The 15,421-nt window shown below is 46.7% G+C and overlaps 1 long non-coding RNA gene across 2 annotated transcripts in view; it reads left to right on the forward strand.

The window, feature by feature from the left end:
* LOC140899029 (uncharacterized) overlaps nt 1–9,389 on the forward strand; it is a 31,401-nt gene extending 22,012 nt beyond the window's left edge. For both annotated transcript variants that reach the window (XR_012155200.1, XR_012155199.1), the window contains exon 3: nt 7,720–9,389. This is a non-coding gene — a long non-coding RNA (uncharacterized LOC140899029). The remainder of the gene's footprint in view (nt 1–7,719) is intronic.
* The last annotated feature ends 6,032 nt before the right edge of the window (nt 9,390–15,421 follow it).

The following is a 15,421-nucleotide window of genomic DNA, read 5'->3' on the forward strand; positions in this document are numbered from 1 at the left end:
CATATTCTCCTCCAGTGCTTCCCTCCCACTCTGGAATCCTTGGCTCCCCCATGCCCATCAGCTGTGATGCTGAGGTCCCCTCAGGACTTATCCTTACTCATCACCAGCTCAGTTTCCAACCTCTAAATAGCCCATGTATTTCATGCCTTGGCCATTTCTCTGCCAGGAAATCTGGATGGAGGGGGAAAGCAGTACCTACCCCAATACCTCCACATCAGCAGAGCCAGCCACAGGATCCTGCAGCACTCTCCTTCCAAGAGCTCCTCTCCCATCCCCCAAGGCTGTAGGCATAAGGAGCCCACCATGCCAACTCCTTGCCTTTCTCTTTCTACAACTGTTTCCTAAAGATGAAGGAAGGCCAGGCCTTGGAGATATTATCCCCACTTCCAGGAGAGAAGGAGGCCCAACAAAGGGAAACCCTCAAGATTGAACCCAGGTCACTGTCCTGGAAGCCCTGCCTACAAGAGGGATTGAACAAAAGCTCTTGTCCTGTGTATGAAATGTCTGGGGGTGCTGTGGTGTAAGAGAAAGGAGGGAAGTGACCTAGACCATGTGCTACCTTTGGCTGCTGGATCTCGGCTGCTGGATCTCAAATGTAATCAAGAATGAATTCTCAACTTCCTCTATCCCACCCTTTCTGTGTCTGCCACCCTTTCTCTAATATATGCTCTCTCCTTCCCCACTCTTATCCCCAAGGGATGCCTCAGCTGAGGGGTTGCCATGGAGACAGTGCTCTCATAGCAACCAAATGATGGCAAAAGATTGCACACCATCTCTACAGTGTTCAATCAGCAATCTGACACCTGCTGAGATTGTTTTTGTATGCTGCTGCCACTGTGGTTTCCTGCTCCACTCTCTCAAACAGTGAAAGCAGAAGTAATGCCGGTCCCAGCTGTGAGAAGAGCCACCAGAGTGTACTGTATGTGCCCAGTGCCTCCTGGCCTACCACCTGGAGCAGTGTGAAGCATTTCACCCTCTCTGGTTTCTCTGCAATACTACATACTTCCAGGAAAATTAGGAAGCCCTGTACACACCACTTCCTCTTGTCTGTCAGGTTCCCACCCCTCCAGACTGAGGCAGTCAAGTGGCTTTATTTTCTCCATTTTCAACAAAGATTCTGCTGTCAGGCATGTAACACATTTGTAACTACTTCAGAGTGGCTCTTCAGCTCATGGACCTTGTTAGATGTTAGCACTAAGATTTCTGGCCTAGATTCCCAAAGATATTTGGGCATCTAACTCCCATTAATTTCAACAGAGAGAAAAGGTGGGTGAGGTCACATCTTTTACTGGACCAACTTCTGTCAGTGAAAGGGACAAGCTTTCGAGCTACACAAAGCTTTTCCTCAGTTTCACCTCTTCCTGAGGAAGAGCACTTTGTAGCTCGAAAGCTTATCCCGTCCACCAACAGAACTTGATCAAATAAAAGATATAACCTCGCCTACCCTATCTCTCTCAGATCCTGGGACCAACATGGCTGCAACACTGCATAATTTCAGTTGGAGACAGATGCCTAATAACTTTGAAAATCTGGTCCTTTGCCCTTCTGCCCAGGAATAATAAATATTTCTCTCTCAAAATAACTTCTTTTGAATAAAAAAATCCAATCTAAATTTTAAAATGACCAGTGATGGAGAATCCACCACAACCCTTGGTAAATTGTTCCAATGATTTATTACCCTCACTATTTAAAAAAAGAAAAACATGCCTTATTTCCGGTCTGAACATCCGGGGAGGTGGGGGGGGGAGGAAGGGGAGGAAAAAAACCAAGGGGAAATAGGCTTGAATAGAGACTGGGAGTGGCTATTTCCCCTTGTTTTTTTCCTACCCCCCCCCCCGGACGTTCTTGTTAAACCCTGGATTTGTGCTGGAAATGGCCCACCTTGATCATCATACACATTGTAAGGAGAGTGATCACTTTAAATAAGCTATTACCAGCAGGAGAGTGGGGTGGGGGGAGAGAAAACCTTTTGTAGTGGTAAACACCCATTTTTTCATGCTTTTGTGCGTATAAAAAGATCTTCTATACTTTCCACAGTATGCATCCGATGAAGTGAGCTGTAGCTCACAAAAGCTTATGCTCAAATAAATTGGTTAGTCACTATGGTGCCACAAGTACTCCTTTTCTTTTCTTGATTCTGGCTTTTTGAGCATCAAGTAAAGTGTTCTTAAAAGTTTTCCAATTACTCACATTTTCCCATTCAAATTCTTCCTTCCAGTTGTTTTTGTTCATAATTGCCTTGAACATTGTGAAATTTTCCCACTTAAAGCAGCAAGTGTGTATATATTACTGGTTTGAACTTCACTCGGTTTGTACTTTACAAATGTGAACAAGTTGTAGTCATTTATACCTAAGCTACCATAAATTTTTAGTTCCGTGATCAGGTCTTTATCTGCTAAGACAAGCTCTAGTAAAGAATTCCCCAATGTTGTTTACAACACTCTTTTTTTTTTTTTTTTAATTCGGAAATTGTCTTCTATAATTTACAATTTCAAAGATGTTTTAGTATTGGCAGCATATGTCACTCAAAGTGAAGTCCCCCGTGATCATGCAGCTTCCCCCACCCCCTCCAGCACATTATAGAGAGTTGCTTAAGAAGCCAGTCATCCAGTTTCCTATTGTGATTTGGTAATCTATACCACCAATTAATACCCTGCTTGTGCTTTATCTATTAGGACATTGATCCATAAGCATTGATCCAGAAGATCATTTTTCTTCCAAGTTGTCAGTGACTCAAATAGGTAATGCCATTGTTGACAGAGTGACAGTCCCCCCACTCCTTTTGCCCACTTAATCCTTCCTATATGTTATAACCATTGATTTTAACATTCCAGTCATGTAACTCATCCCACCATGTTTCAGTAATACCAACTAGATCAAATTTATGATTATAAATGAGCAATTCCAATTCCTCTTGTCTGTTAATCGGGCTCTTAGCATTAGTGTATAGGCAATTAAAGAATTTCTTCTCCATGTCCTTTGGTTCCTTGATTAATTTTGTTCTCAACATCTTGATTTTATGCTAAATGCTCATTTCTTCTCTCTTTTTACCCTCCCTTTTCATTATTACTTCTCCTGACTACGCTAGCCAGCCTGTCCCCAAGAAGATTGGTCCCCCTTCTACTGAAATGGAGACCATCCAAACTATACAGCCCCTCTGGTCCACCTTCTGTGGGGTGTGTTCCACAAAACCCAAACCCTCAAACGCACACTAATGGTTCACTTTCAGAATCTTCTGCTTCTGTCTTCCTTCGCTCACAGAACAGGAAGGATCTCTGAGAAGATCCACTGGACGTACTACTTCAGCATGCTTCTGAGTTCCCTGAAGTCCTTTATTGTCTGAGAGAGATCCTGCAATACAGTATCATTAGAGCTGATTATGAACCATCAGTGGCAGATCCTTGCCCATTGATTTCAGAAGCCTATCCAATCTCATAGTGATGTCTTGTATCTTAGCTCTGGGAAGACCGCACACCATCCTGTTGTCTACCTATCCCTTGCAAAATCATAGAAAAGAAGGGTTGGAAGGGACCTTGAGAGGTTGTCTAGTCCCTTGCGTTGAGACAGGACCAAGTAAACCTAGACCATCCCTGATGACAGGTGTTTGTCTAAACTGTTCTTAAAACATCCAGTGATGGGAATAGCACAACCTCCCTTGGAAGCCTATTCCAGTGCTTACCTATCCTTAGAGTTAGAAAGTTTTTCCTAATCTCTAATTTAAATGTCCCTTTCTGAATGTTCTTCCAGTTCTTCATAGTATAGAATCCCAGCAAGGATCATTCATAGTGGTCCTCAGAGACTCAGCCTACACCTTGCTCCCATAGCCCATGAAGCTGTACACCTGCCCCTTTGACAGCAGCGAGGGGTGCTTCAACAACAGGCTCAGCAGGTGCAGAATGATACCTGAATGTGCCTTTGGACATCTGAAAGGTCGCTGGCACTGCCTACTCATAAGTTAAGGCCTCAGTGAAAAAAATATCCCTATGGTCATAGTTGCCTGCTGTGCACTTCATAATATCTATGAAGCAAAGAGGGAGACATTTCTGCTAGGGTGGAGGTGGAATGGCTGTCTGCTGATTTTGAGCAGCTGGATACTAGGGCTATACAAAGAGCTCAACAGGGAATTATACAGCTCAGTGAGGCTTTGAAAGGCCATTTTAACAATGAGACACAGTAATGTGTGTTGCTGTGCTGTGCCTGGCATCGTTTTGTTTTGTTTTTCACCATGGTATGAGCCTTGTAATGAGTGCTGTGTATGTAGAAATAGAACATTGCAACAGCCCCATTACTATTATCTGTGAATGATGTCAGCCCCAGCCAGCATATAGTATGAACTAATAGACTTTTATTCCAAACCTGTGAAAACAGACGTATTTATAACTGAATGAAACTTTATAAATACAGGGAAAAGAACCTCTGAAGGGGAAAGAACAGTCATTTCCATTTCACAAACACACATACACTGACCTGTGAGACACAGTTGGTGTATGTGCAGCTGTGATTGTCTGTACTCTTCCCCCAGGGTGGAGTGGTAGGGGTATGGCACTGGCCCCGGATGCCATGTAGTAAAGGAAGGAGTGTGTAGGGAGGTCCTGGAATGCAGTTCTCTGTGCCCTGCAGGGGGAGGCAAGCACAGATCTGTTGAGCCTGAAGATCAGTCAGACTGCAGCATGTCTGTTTGCTCCCTGAGAAGTGTTATAATCTCTTGCTGCCTGTTTCTCCTGTCTTCACTATCCCTGTCCATTGTGTCCTCAAGCATCATCCTCCAAGCCCTCTGCTCAGTATCCAAAGCACCGAGGCTCAAGATCTCCTGGAACATGTCTTCCCTTGTCCTCTTCTTTCTTCTTTTCTGGCTGAGCCACTCCACTGGTGTGGATGGAGAGACCCTCAAGACCACTTTTGCAGCTGCGAAAGAAACAGTGGGCGGAGATACTATTGTGAGTGCATTCACTCCGCTTGATCACACAAGTTACAAGCCCTACATTCTCACTTCTGCTTGGGATTCATAGAGCACAGTGGCATTCCCAGCCATAGTAATGATGGCCCAGGGGATGAGGGGGCGAGCTGGCAGAATACTTGGGGGGAACTCATGGGCATGACTATGTGCAGATAGAGCAATTGAACTGAATACTGGCACAGTTTTCCACAGGCAGTGGTGACATTAGCTGATATCTCACTCCAGAGGGTAACAGAGGCTGAAAGGGAACAGCTCCTGCACCCATCCGGGGCAGACCGAGTGTGTATGGTGCTACCCTGTGTACTGCAGTGGTGCCTGCTGAAGTAATTGCTGAGTGGTGTGGGAAAGCATCCTACTGTGGCAGAAGAAATAGGGCAGCCCTCCCCAGAAACCTTTGGCAGAGGATTGCAGACTGCCTCCAGGAAAGCTTCCTCAAGATCTCTGTGGAGGATTCACAGGACATCCCAGTGCACATAAACAAACTGTTCTTCAGGGCTCCCTCTGCCTAACTGTTGAGAAGCAGATAGCAACTCTACCTCTGTTGGTTATTCACTACCTCTTGCAGGGTGACTGAAAAAGAGTAAATGAACAGATGTGTCCCTGCAATGTCAAAGCAAACTACATACTTACTAGAGGTTTCTTCCCCTGCATCAGGCTTGCCATCCCTGGACTTCTGGGACTCATTGAACTGCTCAGAGTCAAAATGGGTCACAGCACCACTGGATCCCCTGGTCACCTGTCCCCAATTCTCCTTCTCTTGTTCCTTGTCCAACACCCGGTTCACTGTGGTGGCCTGTGACTCCAGATCCTGCAAAGTACCCATGGGACCCTCAGGGGTGGTGTGGTGGGGTTGCCCCCAAGAATGACATGCAGCTCCTTGGAGAAGTGGCATGTCTGCAGCTCGGCACCAGAGTGACCATTCGCCTCTTTTGCCTTCTGGTTTGCTTGCCACAGCTCCTTGACGTTCACGCAGCCCTGATGTGTGTCCCCCTTGTAGCCCTTCTCCCCCCTGCTCTGAGCAATCTGCTCATAGATGAGACAGTTTCAGAGCTGTGCCTGCATAGCCTCTTCTCCCCACAGGCCCAGGAGATCGACCACCTGCTGTGTACTCCAGGCAGGAGCGCGCTTGCTGGGTGGAGCCGGCATGGTCAGTTGGGCAGTTGCTATGTGAGCTCTCCACGCCAAGCAAACAGGAAATGGAATTTCAAAAATTTGTCGGCCTTTAAAAGGGTTGGGGCATGTACCTGTTTACCTGGCCGCCGGGCAGCAGAGTTCAAAACGCTGACCAGAGCGGTCACAGTGAGGTATTGTGGGTAACCTAGTGAAGGCCACTAACGTTGCCGTAAGTAACGCAACGTCTGCACTGACACTGTGTCACCCGACTATGTTGACCTATGTGCTACACCTCTCATGGGGGTGAAGTTATTAAGTTGGCATAACGGGCAAGTTATATTGGTGGGAGCAACATTGTAGTGTAGATTCTTACACAGTTAGGTTGATGTAAGCTGCCTTGTATCAACCTAACTCTGTAGTGTAGAGCCGGCCTGAGTTTCTGTCTCTTCCCACCTCTTTATCTCTGTCAGCTTCGGACTCACTGTCTCTCTGAGTTTCTCTTCTCTCTGTGTCTTTCTCTTCCCAAATCACATCAGTGGCCCCTCCCTTGTGATGGGGCTGCTACTTCTCCACCTCCCCAGGCAGGGTACAAACATGGCCTATCTTCATGGGATGATTTAGTTGGGGATTGGCCCAGCTTTGAGCAGGGGATTGGACTACATGACTTCCTGAGGTCTCTTCCAACCCTATTCTTCTATGATTCTCCCTTCCACCTGCAGGGTGTTGTTTCATCCAGACTTAAGGGAATCCTTTCACTCTTTCCACTTCAGTACTTCACTCTTTGTGTGTGAATCTTTGCTTATTTTTCATTCCCAGGCTTTTATCATTTCTGCTTCAAAGTCAAAGATATGGGGTTTTGTAGAATAACAAAGCATTTTTCCCCCGCCTAGACACAGATAAGGGGTGTCCGGGATCCAGGAGAAGATTGGTTGCTAATTACACAGAACCTGGGAGGACAGGACAGAAGGGAGACCAGAGAATAATGAGGTTTCAGTGTGCAAGCATGAATGCAAAGGATTCTGGGTAGAAATCTGTGCCATGTAATATTTAGATAGGAAAGGGCTAGGTCAGACTGAATAACTGCAAAAAAGCATCCTGGAGACTCCCTGAAGACAGGCCAGTATGGGATGAAGAGTTAGCAGGTTGCCTAATTATAGAAACCAAGGCTGGGGCTTCCATTCCAACAGCTCACACCTCCCCTGATGGCCCCTTCCAAAAGGTTAGGGAAAAATTGCATCATTATAAGTGATGGGAGGCCACTCTCTGGACATCTCTCCCTTTACCAGAGTGACACAGCCATAGTCTATGTTGACTTCTGGACTTGGTTATAAGCCTGTCTATTAACTCAGGCATCCACTAAGGAAGATGGGAGGAAGGTAAGACTGAGGACTGCTGAATATCAGGGGAGTTTTAGTCAAATGGCGGCTATTGTAGCCAAGGTGTGGTTAATTAATTGATCTTTTTGAATTGTAAATGCATCACATCTATACAACGGGTACATGTCCTATACATTGGAAAATAAATATATATATTACACTCTCTAGTGTGTGTGAGAGAGTGACGCTGCTTTACAATAGATGGAATCAGAACTGCTTACCTATGTCTCAGAGGCCCTATACTGCTTACATCTAATGATGATTCTCCTTTAGCTCTAGTGATCACTTATAGGAGGAAGATCTGTGGCGGCTGCTGTTCCTGCAAAGTTCTGAGTGGCCATGAACTGCAGCACAATGACAAGCTGTAAAAACATCATGAGCCAAGAGTCATCTGACTTGTTGTTGTATCCTTATGTGTTAAAAGAAAGAATGAAGAGCATTCTCTGGGTATGTCTGCACTGCAATGGAACCCTGGACTCAGCCTCCAGCCTAACACCCCTTCTGTCCATTCAAGTGGCACTAACACAGGGCTCGGACCCAGGGTCTCAGAAGCCTGCAGGGCTGCAGGGTCTGAGCACAAGTCAAGTCTTAACCTAAGGTTCAAGCCCTATTGCTTTGCAGTGCAGAATAGCCTCGCTTGACTCAGATCCTGGACCTGGAAGGCCACCAAAAAGTATCCCACAATCCCATGGGCCAACTTCCTTTGTCCTCTCTATCCCAAGAATCTTGAATCTACTCTATTCAAAACAGAAGCAACCACCCTTGGTGTACTGCAGCAACTCTCTGAGTTAGCGTTAACCCTTCCATTATCTTCTGACCATCGAGCTGAAAACACACCATCAGTGTTTGCAATGGAGACTGAACAGAACAAGCCTTTTGCAAAACACGCTGCTTTGGCGGACATGGGGGCACAGCCTGATTTTGGTAAATCTCTGATGCAAGGCTAGCAAAACTGTGGACTTAAGTAAGAGTACTAGGAATGACTGCGCATATTAGCAAATAGGGAAGAAGCTGGCAGCTTTGCACATTTACCCAACCAGTACCCAGTGCAAGGGCGTGGCTTAAATGGCTCAAGAGCAAGTACCGGAAACCCAACGGCCAGAACCACACCTTGGGCAACTCGTCAAAATCATGTGTGTTGTGAGGAGTCTGGTCACCGGGCACTGCACTGAGCATGGAGCCAACAGTACTGCATGATGACCTGGTCAGCTGGGATGGGGCCCCACTGTCTTCAGAATCCACCATAGGGAATGACAGGAACCTGCAGCAGTCTCCAAGTGGGGACAATGAAGTCACTCTGTTGCTGAGACCAGTTCCAGAGCAGACTTTGGCACAGGAGCAGCAGCAGTGCATTCTGGGTACGTACTCATACGGGCTGATGTACTCCCCAAGGAGCAGCCCGCGGCGGAGCCTGCTGCAGGCACACATGGGACCAAAGCTGTTCCTAAGCCCCAGTAAGTTTCTGGCTCCATTTTCATGTTTATTAATACAGTAATGTGATCAATGCAAAAGTTATGAGAACCCCAGCTAGCAGCCTATATCCGCTAGTGGCGGATTATATGCCAGCGGTATGGCTCTTCCACCCAACCACCGCCATCACATGGAGTTCAAAATAGCGACCAGGACATGCAAACAATAAAGAACAACTTTAAAGTGTATTTTTACGGGAAAGGCAGAGATTTTTGCTCGGCCATTCCTATTTCTTAAAAACAATAACCTTACATTGCCATGCCTGTAAGTACGCCACTCTGTAACCATTCTACAGTCTATCGAGCTGCCTGGAAACAGTGAACTCTGTGAATGTTTGAGGAAATGTGTTCCATTCACAAATCTAGTTCATTTTAGTCAGTGCGGTCCATAGATGACAAAATAATGTGTCCCAAATATGACTGTGGTTTGAAATTTTCTGGGGGTGGTGAGGAGGAAGGGGAAATATGCTGGGGGTTGGGAGGAGGAAGGCTGTGAATTTCTGCGTGTTTGCATGCTGTCATAACAGGCTACACCATGTGGAATCTAACACAGCATCCTCTTGATTCCCTCATGAAATTCTGACTTAATCCTGGGTGCTAATAGCTGAAGCTTTTCCTGAAGCAGGAACTTCACATAGTTAATCATATTTCAGGGAAGGGCATATTTTCCACGACCACCTTGGTAGCTGACCAGCCTATTCCACTCATAGATGTGCTGTTCAGTTACTATACATTTGAATACGTCTGTTGCACAAACTGCAGGTTTCCCCCCAGCAGCTTGGAATAACATCTCCTTTGCCAAATCAGGCACCACAAGAACTATTATGTCCTCCAAAATTGGAAAGGCCTGAAATTGTAGAAAAATCTTTTGTAGCACAGCTACTGCTAGCAGCCCTCCACTGTCACCCACCCCAAACCCAAGTGTTCTGCAGTTTTCTAAAATAAAAAAATCAGCTTTCCATTTTTAACTTTCCACTGTGCCTGTAATTCTTTCACTGTGATTAACCAGGCTGTGGCTAGGGAACTTCAGTGGTCTGAAGCATCCTTCTCACAATATACTGAAGTTCAGTTTGAAAAAGTATTATTTTATGGCCTTGAAATTCCATGAGGATTTTCTCTGTGTTCCTGCAGTGATCTATTTGAGACAATAACACCTTCCTTCACTTCCACCCCCACACAGTCTTGTCCTGTTCCAGGCCCCTCAGCCTCTGCAAGCTTCAGTACCCGCACAGCTCACCCACACTGCAGCAGAAGCATGACTCAATGGACCTTGACAGAAGCGTTTCCATGATGAACTTATGGTTGAAGTTCTGGAGAGGGCCAACAAGCAGGTCTGCTACCAAAGACAGATGGCCTTATAGTAAAGAAAAGGCATGCCGCATGGCACGAGGAAAGGCTCAGGTTGGCTGCACAGTTTGAGGGAGCTGGCACTTGCTTTGCAGATTCTGGAATAGGAAAGGTGGCTAAGGGAGGAGGACAGAGCTCAGCAGAAAGTGCAGTTTGAGTGGCTTATGTCAATAGTGACTGTGGCTCCTGCTGCATTACCCACACCCACAGGCCCGAGTACCCTGCGTACTACCCTATGCTGCAATTCAGAAGTAGATTGGAAGACTCTATGGCTGGGTGGCGCATGCAATCAGGCCCAATGAGTGGCTGGCAGGGCAACCTTACCTCATGCAGCTCTCCATATTGACCTCCTCCCCTGTGGATGTCTCCATCTCCCTCCTACAGTGTCATGTGCCCAGTTCATGGGAAAAGAAGGGAAAGGAGAACCATTGGCCTGGGGACATGACAGGATAGGGAATTTCTGTCTTGTACATGGTTTCACTGTTTGCACTTGTTCATGCACTTTGTTTTTTCGTTTTGCTTTGTTTCCGTAAGGGTCTGTTGTTACTCGTGTTTTGGCATGGTAAGGACAGCTGGCCTGCCTGGGAATGGGTGAATGTAGTAGTTTTCTAATACATGTTTATAAAGTTTTTAATTTCATCAAGAAAGTTTATTTCTATCACAGCTTCATATCATATGAATATGATGTGTCTTCAAGATAATAAAGGTAAAAAACATGATCAGGGACAATTAGGAATTAGTATGCAAAGACTGTCCCTCAAGATATAGCAATTCATAGTTCAATCACTTCCTTACATCAATCTGTACTGTGAATAATCCCCTCTTTCCCATTTCATAGGTGGTCATGTCATTCATAAGTACATCGCAAGGCATTAAAATCCCACACCCCTCCCCAAGCACTATATCCTCCCCACAATCAATGAGCCCTATTCCCCTCCGACACAAGCACATTCATAAAGGTACTCATCGCCTTCTTCCATTAGACCATGTAAGTCCAAAACATGGGGGCACAAAGCATCCCAGATTTCTGTTGCTCAGGTGCATCCAGCTGCGGAAGGTTCACTTTCTAGCTGAGTGTACCAATTCAGTAGCCCCTGCCTGTCGTAGGTCCATTCAGTGGGAAGAGGCTCACCTCAGGCTTCACAAATATTGTGAAGAGTACAGCAAGCCACAGTAATGGAGACAGCACTGATGACACTGTCTGGCACCCAAAGGGGGCTGTAAACATCTCAAGTGAGATTTCAGTGTGCCGAAAGCACATTCAGCCACCATTCTGCACCTGCTGAGAGTGTAATAAACCTTCTTTTGCCAGGGCCTCTGAGATCAGGGAATGGTTTCATAAGCCAAAGCAAAAGGAGGTATGCAGGTTCCCTAGAATAATGGTGGGGACAGTAAATCCATTTATGATAATATCAGTTGGTGGGAATAGTGTCCCAGGCTGTCCATGAATGTAAACTCCTTATCATGAACTTTCCCAGTGTAACCCATGCTGATGTTCATAAATTGCCCTCTGTGGCCCATGAGGGCCTGCATAACAACGGAGTAGTATCCTGTGCAGTTTATGTACTTCTTGAGGAGGGCAAACCATGGGCACACGAGTCCCATCAATGACCCCGGCCACTTTGGGGTAAACCACACACCTGATTGCCTCAGAAATCACTGCAACCACTTTACCCACAGTTGACTTTCCAACATCAAACTGGTTTGCAAGAGGTCTGGGACAGCTTCAGCGACAGCAACCTGCTTCTGGACTGGCCTCATGCATGTGTCTTTATACTGGAGGGTCAGGACAACCTGCTCTCAAAGCTCCAGAAATATAGCTTTCTTCTTGCGGAAGTTCAGGACCCACTGCTGGTCATCCCAGGTCTGCATGACAATGTGATCCTATCCATCTGTGCTTGTGGCCCTGCTCCAGGAGTTCCAGTCTACATTAGGGGCATCCGAAGCTGTACTGAGCATACTGAGAAGCATCAGCCAGTTCATTTGCCATGCAAGGGTCCTCCTCCTCCTCCTGCTGCTCCATCGAAAGGTCTGTCAGATGCCTTTGGTAGCTCAGAAAATGTCTCTGAAATGTCCACCAGCATGTCACAGAAATACTGCCCATTGCCTGACACAGGACTGAAAGTGCGAGCAAGAGAAAGTCTTCAAAAAGTGCCTCATCCATGTTGCTGGCTCCAGTACATGGGAGTGCACTGACCCAAATGACTCCTTGGCAGGCTGTATTGGCAGGCTGTTCAAACTTCCCGTAATGTGCAGGGTGGACAGTCAAGTTTTCCTACAGTGCACCACAGTCAAAGGGCTAGAGCACCCTAATTTGATGTGGGTGTTGGGGCGTTGGATATGTTGGTTTGACTCAGCTCTATATGCTGCAGTGTGTATGCCAGAATCACAAGTTCAAGCCTGGGTTAACAATCAGTGCCCACACTCAAGCCTGGGTCCTCTAACCCAGGGTCAGCTGACTTAAATCCCACTAACCCTGAGTTTATGTTGCAGTGTAGACATACCCTCTGTTTAACAGGCAAAGGAGGTTTTTGGCTTGCTCCCCAAGCATACACAGTATTGTAAAATTTCCCACAGCTTTATTGCTGGCATTGTAATAAACAAGGCTATATGCTCAACAGCGTGTCAACAGTGTGCCCTTATTGCCAAGAAGGCCAATGGCAGTTTGGGATGTATAAGTAGGGCATTGCCAACAGATCGAGGGACGTGATAGTTCCCCTCTATTCGACACTGGTGAGGCCTCATATGGAGTACTGTGTCCAGTTTTGGGCCCCACACTACAAGAAGGATGTGGAAAAATTGGAAAGAGTCCAGCAGAGGGCAACAAAAATGATTAGAGGACTGGAACACATGAGTTATGAGGAGAGGCTGAGGGAACTGGGGATGTTTAGTCTATGGAAGAAAAGAATGAGGGGGGATTTGATAGCTGCTTTCAGCTACCTGAAAGGGGGTTCCAAAGAGGATGGCTCTAGACTGTTCTCAGCCCTGGTCTACACTAGGACTTTAGGTTGCATTTAGCAGCGTTAAATCGATGTAAACCTGCACCCGTCCACACGATGAAGACCTTTTTTTCAACTTAAAGGGCTCTTAAAATCGATTTCCTTACTCCACCCCTGACAAGTGGATTAGTGCTTAAATCGGCCTTGCCGGGTCGAATTTGGGGTACTCTGGACACAATTCAATGGTATTGGCCTCTGGGAGCTATCCCAGAGTGCTCCATTGTGACCGCTCTGGACAGCACTCTCAACTCAGATGCACTGGCCAGGTAGACAGGAAAAGAACTGCAAACTTTTGAATCTCATTTCCTGTTTGGCCAGCGTGGCAAGCTGCAGGTGACCATGCAGAACTCATCAGCAGGGGTGACCATGATGGAGTCCCAGAATCGCAAAAGCGCTCCAGCATGGACTGAACGGGAGGTACGGGATCTGATCGCTGTATGGGGAGAGGAATCCGTGCTATCAGAACTCCGTTCCAGTTTTCGAAATGCCAAAACATTTGTCAAAATCTCCCAGGGCATGAAGGACAGAGGCCATAACAGGGACCCGAAGCAATGCCGCGTGAAACTTAAGGAGCTGAGGCAAGCCTACAGAAAACCAGAGGGGCAAACGGCCGCTCTAGGTCAGAGCCCCAAACATGTCGCTTCTATGATGAGCTGCATGCCATATTAGGGGGTTCAGCCACCACTACCCCAGCCGTATTGTTTGACTCCTTCAATGGAGATGGAGGCAACACAGAAGCAGGTTTTGGGGATGAGGAAGATGATGATGATGAAGTTGTAGATAGCTCACAGCAAGCAAGCGGAGAAACCGGTTTTCCCAACAGCCAGGAACTGTTTCTCACCCTGGACCTGGAGCCAGTACCCCCCGAACCCACCCAAGGCTGTCTCCTGGACCCGTTAGGTGGAGAAGGGACCTCCGGTGAGTGTACCTTTTAAAATACTATACATGGTTTAAAAGCAAGCATGTGAAAGGATTAATTTGCCCTGGCATTCGCGGTTCTCCTGGATGTACTCCCAAAGCCTTTGCAAAAGGTTTCTGGGGAGGGCAGCCTTATTGCATCCTCCATGGTAGGACACTTTACCACTCCAGGCCAGTGGCACGTAGTCGGGAATCACTGTAGAACAAAGCATTGCAGTGTATGTTTGCTGGCATTCAAACAACATCCGTTCTTTATCTCTCTGTGTTATCCTTAGGAGAGTGAGATATCATTCATGGTCACCTGGTTGAAAGAGAGTGCTTTTCTTAAGGGGACATTCAGAGGTGCCCGTTCCTGCTGGGCTGTTTGCCTGTGGCTGAACAGAAATGTTCCCTGCTGTTAGCCATGGGGAGGGTTGAGGGGGTAGCCACGCGGTGGGGGAAGGCAAAATGTGACCTTGTAACGAAAGCACATGTGCTATGTATGTAATGTTAACAGGAAGGTTTACCCTGAAAGAGTGTAGCCACTGTTTTATAAAATGTGTCTTTTTAAATGCTGCTGTCCCTTTTTTTTTCGCCACCAGCTGCATGTGTTTCAATGATCACAGGATCTTCTCCTTCCCAGAGGCTAGTGAAGATTAGAAAGAAAAAAAAACGCACTCGTGATTAAATGTTCTCTGAGCTCATGCTGTCCTCCCACACTGACAGAGCACAGACAAATGCGTGGAGGCAAATAATGCCAGAGTGCAGGAAAGTACAAAATGACCGGGAGGAGAGGTGGTGGGCTGAAGAGAGTAAGTCGCCGGCTGAAGACAGGGCTGAAGCTCAAATGTGGCGGCAGCGTGATGAGAGGAGGCAGGATTCAATGCTGAGGCTGCTGGAGGATCAAACCAGTATGCTCCAGTGTATGGTTGAGCTGCAGCAAAGGCAGCTGGAGCACAGGCTGCCACTACAGCCCCTGTGTAATGAACCGCCCTCTTCCCCAAGTTCCATAGCCTCCACACCCAGACGCCCAAGAACGCAGTGGGGGGGCCTCCGGCCAACCAGCCACTCCTCCACAGAGGATTGCCCAAAAAACAGAAGGCTGTCATTCAATAAATTTTAAAGTTGTAAACTTTTAAAGTGCTGTGTGGCATTTTCCTTCCCTCCTCCACCACCCCTCCTGGGATACCTTGGTAGTCATCCCCCTATTTGTGTGAGGAATGAATAAAGAATGCATGAATGTGAAGCAACAATGACTTTATT

This window comes from Lepidochelys kempii, chromosome 1 (assembly GCF_965140285.1).
Source record: "Lepidochelys kempii isolate rLepKem1 chromosome 1, rLepKem1.hap1, whole genome shotgun sequence".
NCBI lineage: Eukaryota > Metazoa > Chordata > Testudines > Cheloniidae > Lepidochelys > Lepidochelys kempii.